This window comes from Mustela nigripes, chromosome 9 (genome assembly GCF_022355385.1).
Source record: "Mustela nigripes isolate SB6536 chromosome 9, MUSNIG.SB6536, whole genome shotgun sequence".
NCBI lineage: Eukaryota > Metazoa > Chordata > Mammalia > Carnivora > Mustelidae > Mustela > Mustela nigripes.
This window is the reverse complement of record NC_081565.1, coordinates 25,091,805-25,098,653: the sequence shown is the minus strand read 5'-3', so window position 1 is coordinate 25,098,653 and position 6,849 is coordinate 25,091,805. Positions and strand designations below refer to the sequence as shown.

General features: G+C 51.2%; 1 pseudogene; it reads right to left on the bottom strand.

The window, feature by feature from the left end:
- Positions 1 to 5,383: 5,383 nt before the first annotated feature.
- LOC132025306 (U4 spliceosomal RNA) lies at positions 5,384 to 5,451 on the bottom strand (annotated as a pseudogene).
- Positions 5,452 to 6,849: the final 1,398 nt, after the last annotated feature.

Below are 6,849 nucleotides of genomic sequence, written 5' to 3'. Positions count from 1 at the left end.
TCAGTGGGTTAAGCCTCTGCTTTCAGCTCAGGTCCTGATCTCAGGGTCCTGGGATCCCGCCCCCTGTCGGGCTCTCTGCTCAGCAAGGAGCCTGCTTCCACCTCTCTGCCTACTTGTGATCTCTGTCTGTCAAATAAATAAATCTTAAAAAAAAAAAAAAGAGAAGAAGAAGAACCAAACAGGAAGAGTGCAATACTAACATGTATTGCAGTAAATAATACATTTATTATGCATTATAGAGAACCCACAAGGTAAAACGTCTTTATTAATCACGACTTCCCAAAACGGAAACAATTTTCTTGGTGATTGCAGGACACTTTTGAGAGTCGATGGGTGAGGGGAGGGAGTCGTCTTTTTACAGGAACTTTTTTCTTGGTGTGTGTTGTGGGAGGGAATGGAGAGGTTCCCCTGTTCTGTAAACCTTATCTCCAGTAAGGGATCAAGTTACTCTTGGACATAACCGCAGTGAGCCTGTTATCTAGCCTTGATCTCTATAAAATTCTCACCACTGAGTTTAACAGTTGATTGATTGTTCATTCCACATACTGTAATTGCTTCATTAGCGGCTTCAGATGGTTCATTGTGTTGGCAACTTCCTATCAAACTGTCTGCACAATCAGGGCCAGACACATGCCACTTGAGTCATCAGAAACCAAAGCTGTTTGTTTGTTTGTTTGTTTGCGTGCATGTGTGTTTATTTCCAAAAGGCAGCCTATTAACATGAGATTTCATCCTAAGGCCAGGTGGGGGTCCCACCAGATGGGGAGCAACCCGTGGGCAAACAGAGTCCCTCTCTGCGTGATCTCAGCCACTGAGGAGTGGCCGCCACCACTCACTTAGCGATGACTTCCAGATTCCCAGCTCCAGTCCCCATGTCTCTCCCAAACTTCACACTGAGATAGGCACATACGTCCAGACACTGGACCCCCGTCACTTGGATTACCCCGCAGGTGCCATCTACTCAATATCTGCACTACTGATTACATCCTGCTCTCCCCGCTGCCTCCGAAGCCTGTCTCCTCTCCAGTTCCCCATACAGGAAGCTGAGCCGTCGTCCACATGGGAGCACAAGCAGGTGTCTGCTCCTGGTCTACACGGCCACCTTCCCCTTGGCTCTGCGTCCAAGCGCCAAGCCCTGTGAACTACTTTGACTCCATTTTTCTCAGTGGGTCCTCCTGCATTTTCACAGTCATGTCCTTGGCCTAAGCTACCACACTTTCTTCCATGGACTATAGTGACAGCCTCTTCCCCTTGGGCTGAGGAAGGCAGAGCCATCATGCACAAGCTCTTCCAAAACTTTATGACATCCTTAGCACAAATCTGAAGAGACCGTGTTATACCAGATGATACTTCTGTCAACACTGAGCATTCCTTCCTCTCCTTCCTTTAAAAAAATTCTGTATTTCTCATAACCCTCTCTACCCTGATATTGGGGCTGCGTCTTTCTCATTCATCTCGGATTAACCTCTGGATTAGCAGGCTTCCCGCCATGGACGGGGAGCCAGGGACCTACCCATGGACCTGTGGTCGTGAAGAGGAAGCGGGCGGTATTCCCGTGAGCCGGCTGCACACCCCCTGTGCCAAGGTGACCTCGAGGAGGCAGAGGGGGACACTTTGCAAATCATGTAGGCAAAACATAACAAATCAGCCTACTCTGAGAGTGGGACACAAGGCCCCTCACAAATGTGTCTCCCCCGCCTCAGCTCCCCCGAGTCCTATCTCTTCTCCCACATCTATCACTGTGTCGTGTGTGCTCATGCGACAGGAGTGTTCTCTGTTTCACAAGCATGCCCCATGAACTCCTCACACTCCTGCTTTCACAAATGTTGCTCCTCCGCCACGAGGACCTTTTCCCCTCTTCCCCACCTGTGAAAATTCTACCCATGCTCAAGATGTCGGCTTGATTCTCCTCAGGCATCTTCGTCAGCGTGGGCTGCCAGAAAAAATACTACCAGAGATACCACAGATACTTATTCCTCACAGTTCTGGAGGCTGGGAAGCCCAAACTCAGAGTGTGGGCATGGTGGGGTTCCAGTGAGGACTCTTCCTGGTTTGCCTCGTCACTGCCTCCTCACATGGTGGGAGGGGAGAGATAGCCAGCGAGCTCTCTGGTGTCTCTTGTTATTAGGGCACAAATCACGTCACAGGGGCCCCTCATGCCTCATTTAACTCTAAATCCCACAGGCCCCACCTACAAATATCATGCCATTGGGGTTAGGTCTTCAGCATATGACTTTGGGGCGAAACACAACAACCTTCTATCCTACCTTCACGCTCTGCTACGTACAATCATTCGAATGCCTGTGAAAATCGTGCCCTTGCTATGGGCTTCCTGTCCTTTATTTCATTTAATTCCCACTGCTATCCTAAAATGTGGTGTTTCTGTCTCCATCTTGAAAGTGAGGACCAAGTTTCCAGGTGGATAGACCACTTTCCCAAAGTCACACAACCACCAGTGGTGGCCGCAAGCCTGGAATCAGAAGCTCCTGACCCCACAGCCGGGGTTCATCCACTCTCCCCTACCGCTGAGACCAGGAGTCGGTGACTGTTTTCTGGAGAGGCCCAGGTAGATGATATTTCAGGCTTTACCGTCCATACATTCCCTGTCACAACTACGCAGCTCCGCCATTGTATGCAAAAGCAGCCACAGGCAATAAATAAATGAACGAATGAACATGGCTGTGTGCCAATTAAACTTAATTTATGGACTCTAGACTTTGAATTTCATATAGGTTTCATGTGTCATGAAATAGTCTTCTTTGGATATTCCCGCCAACCATTTAGAAACATAACAACCACTCACAGGCTGTACACAAACAGGTAGCTCGCGGATCCCCGTTCTATACAACGACAGGGAACGTGAATAGTAACTATTTTCTGAACCACGTCTCTCCTCTCTAACATCTCTTCATCCCCTCAAACAGGGACCCATATACTCCTGCCCGTGTCTCCAATGGCCCTCTTAACATTTCCGACCTCAGGGCCTTTTCACTTGTCACTCCTCCGCCTGGAATGTGCCCCCCCCCATATGCATCAGGGCTCCTTCCTCCCCTCCCCCCCCTGTTCAGAGTGGCCTTCTCCGGGAGGCCAGCTGGCCGCGCTGTGTAAAACTCCGGCATCCTTCTCTGTCATTCCTTGTCTCCCTTACCCCACGTATTCCTCCTTAGCCCTTACCATCGTCTAACCAAGCATCTATTTTCTCCATTTGTCCCATTTATTGCCTCACCCCCATTAGAATGGGGGCCACCCGTAACAGGGCCCTCTGCTTTGTTCCCTGCTGTAAAAGCAGAAGTTAGAAGAGTATGGAGCCCACAGTAAGAGCCAACAAATATTTCGTTAATCTGTTCTGCGTCCCAGCCAGGCACGAACATCCGGCATGGACTAGATTCTCAAAAAGCTTGGATGAATAGATTGTTGAAGTGTACATCAAGTTTCTCCAGAGATCTTACATTTTGGGTTTGTAGACAATCTCTCTCGTTGTCCATGGAGTCTGTACAGGGCAGAAACGGGCTCTGGCCTTATTTCTCTGGCCTCCCCCTTAAGCAACGATCTGTGCTGAGATTTCTTTGAGGTGTGAACTCCTGACCCTGACGCTTCTGGAACGCAGAGCTGGAGGCTCTCAGGGAGAAGGCAGGACGCGGCTGGAGCCTGGGCATCAGCCTCAGACGGGAGCAGCAGATGGAGCTGGGGACAGCTTGGTGAGGGAGGCACAGAATTCTGGCAGAAAAGGAAAAAGGTGTGTGCCAGGGCTCCTGGGCGGGCTGGCAGAGCAGGACGGGCTTCTTGTTAAGTTAATTGAGGTAATTTTTGCTGCCACCTTTTGGATAGTAACAAAATTCTCCTTCTACCAGCCACTGATCATACCTCTACCTCCTGCCACATTCCATTGTAAAGAGACAGTGCTCTAAATTTAGCTACATTTATTTAGCTATTCCTTAAAACTTTGTCACTTAAAAAATAATTATAGGATTTCTCTGACAGACTGTAATACATGGAGTGCACCAAATTACAGGTATAATTTGGAGATCCAGCTGGGATCACCAAATAAAATTGACAGCAGCAGACTAATTCCAGAGTAATCCATGGGGCAGCTGGAGAGACTTTGTTCCTTGGGCCCCTCTCCTTCATCTGCATATTGAGCCAAAAGGTCAAAAGAATTGGAAGAAACTAAAAGGAGGGGTGTCTAGGCCAAAGAACGGAGCTCAGGCATGGCCAGGCTTTGTTCCGCTTACCAGGGCCCAGATCACTCGGTCCTCGGAAATTCAGATGTGCTCACCCTGAGGGCAGAGAGAGTTAGAAACCCTCTGTCTTTCTACATAGCCAAGGGGCTGACATAGATGACCTCTAGGAGAGGAGAGGGGTTTTTTTGCTTTTTTTTTTTCTTTTTCTTTAAAAAAACAAAGTCTTTTGAGTTTTCTATGATTGCTAACTGCAGAAAGCAAAGTCAGTCTCCCAGAGGGGGAAAAAAATGATGCCCAGGAGAAAAAGAATGGGTCCCTCTGGGAAGTGATAACCCCACTCAGCAGACCCCTGGTGAACATAAAAGCCACAAGAAGATAAATAATTCTGTTTCTGATTCATCCCACAAACAGCGCTGAGCCCCTGCTGGGCTCCCACTTGCACAGAGCCCCTCTGCCCCTAGACCCCAGCAAATCAGAGGGATAAGGGAGACCCATTCAATCTGAAACCTTCTGTACTCCATGGAGGAAGGGTTCAGGAGGGCCCGAGAGGGCCCAGGGAGTAGTGCCTAGGTGAGCGGTTGGGTCTAGAGACAAGGAATTGGCAAGGACCGCACTCCCCTGCTGGTGATCAGTGACATCTGTGGATTTCCCTGAAGTGAGACTCCTTTGGTACATCGTGGCTTGCTTTGGGGGTAGGAGGAAAGGGCTCTCTGGTCAGGTATATTTCTTGCGGTTCTGGGTGGAGGCTAGGGTCCAGGGCTCTAACTAGCCTTTCTGAAGTTACCCCAGGAACATGTCGTGACCCAGAGCGCCCCCAGCATTAAGGCTGCCGGCTAGGCTGGTTGGAAGGAATCTTCCAGGTTTTCTAATCGAAGCTCTGTGTTTGGCAGGGTGGTGGACTCAAGCCCAGAGCAGTTAAGAGCCTTGTCGGGCCACAGAGCGAGATGGTGGCCACATCTGAAAAGAAGGCAGCTCTCTGCATCTACTCTTTTATTTTTTAGTTTTATCTAAGTTACCTCTGCGCTCAGAGTGGAGCTGGGATTCACGACCCCGAGGTCCGGAGTCGCGCACTCCTCCAGCTGAGCCAGCAGGGCCTGGGGCTGCCTTTTACAGCAAGTCCTCGGTTTGCAGAAAGAGCACCGACAGTGGAGCTAGCTGTCCTGAGGTGTAAATCCAGACCCTGCCACCCAGGCTGAGGCAGGTCTTCCAATTAGTAATAATCGCGCCTCGGATAAACCTCATTGGCTACGATACTGCCACTTCCAAAGCTGGGGCTTCCTCATCTGTAGAGTGGGGATGTCCCCCCTGCTGAGCCTCCTGCAGGTCCAGGTGTAAGGATCGAATGATCCAGCCCTACAACCTGTAAAGCGCTGAGCAAACACAGCTCACCGCTGTAGTTTCTCATCCCTGGCTCCGATCCCCAAGGGACCCAACCTGCTGACTCTAGCCAGAGAGAGAACGACACAATGTAGCAAGGTGTGGCCGCTGGGTGCTGAAGTCGCTAGAGAAGCAGAAGGCAGGAAGCAGGCCCTTGCGCCGTTCTGTGGTCCATCCCTCCCTCTGCCCGTCCCTGTCTCTTCCAGACAGGGCAGGTGAGGGAGAGTCCCAAAGCTGTCCACTTTCTGGAGCAGCTCTGAGCCCCTGGCTCGACAGGAGCCAGGAGGCAGATCTTGGGCATTTGACCAGTTCTGCTGCTGTGAACGTCTCAACTGCCAGCCTTCTCCTCCCGACTTCCTGAGGGTTGAGGACATGCAGAGTACCCCGTCCCCAGCTATCTGACTCCTATAAAACCTGAGGCTCTCTGGATTCTACCCTGTATCCTGGGAGGGGTAGCAGCTGCCCCAGCCAGCTCGGAGAGTCCCAGGCGGAGATGGCTGACGGCTGATGACAGGCCCACAGATTTCCCCAGCCCCGACCACTGCTTCCACAGTCTGTGACCAGAACCACCAGCCCTGCTTAGGGGAAGGCGGCGAATGGCAGAAATCCCAGGACTCCGCATGGTCACACGCTCTTCAAGTATCTGACCAAGCAGAGAAGCCTTGAGCTGCCCCTGCAGATGACCTTCTAACCGGCGACCACCTCCGAGCCCAAGGTGCTGCACTAACTTGACACAAAATTAAAACTCACTGAGCACCAACTACATGCATGACCACATGGGTCCCCCAGTACCTGCTGAGTGAGACACCCCTCCTGTTTCACAGAGAAGGAAATGAGAGTCCAGAAAGGGGGTGAAATTTGCCCAAGGTCATGTGGCTTACAGCAACATTCATAACAGCCACCATGAGTGCTTTTAATAAGCCAAACATTTTATGCACGTTTCCTCACTAGGACCTCACGATAACCCTGCTGTGGTCGTTGCTCTCTCTGTCTCCCAGAGGAGAGTGCTGGCATGGACGCCACCGAGGCCCTGGCCCACCACACAGAGAACAGGCGATAGATCTAGAGCAGATCTTTAGATCTGGCTTCCTGCTCCCGCCGCGGCTGCTGCTGGTAGACCCCTAGCTCCTGACGCTAAGGCCCGGATTCATGCTACACCGCCAGCCCTTCAGGATTCTCACTGCAGAATCGCCGAGGGAGATTTTACAAACGGGGTTCTCAGGCTCCACCCCCAAGAGTCGGATTCCGCGGAGGTGGGACCCCCCCCCCCCCCCCGCCCCATGAGGCTGTG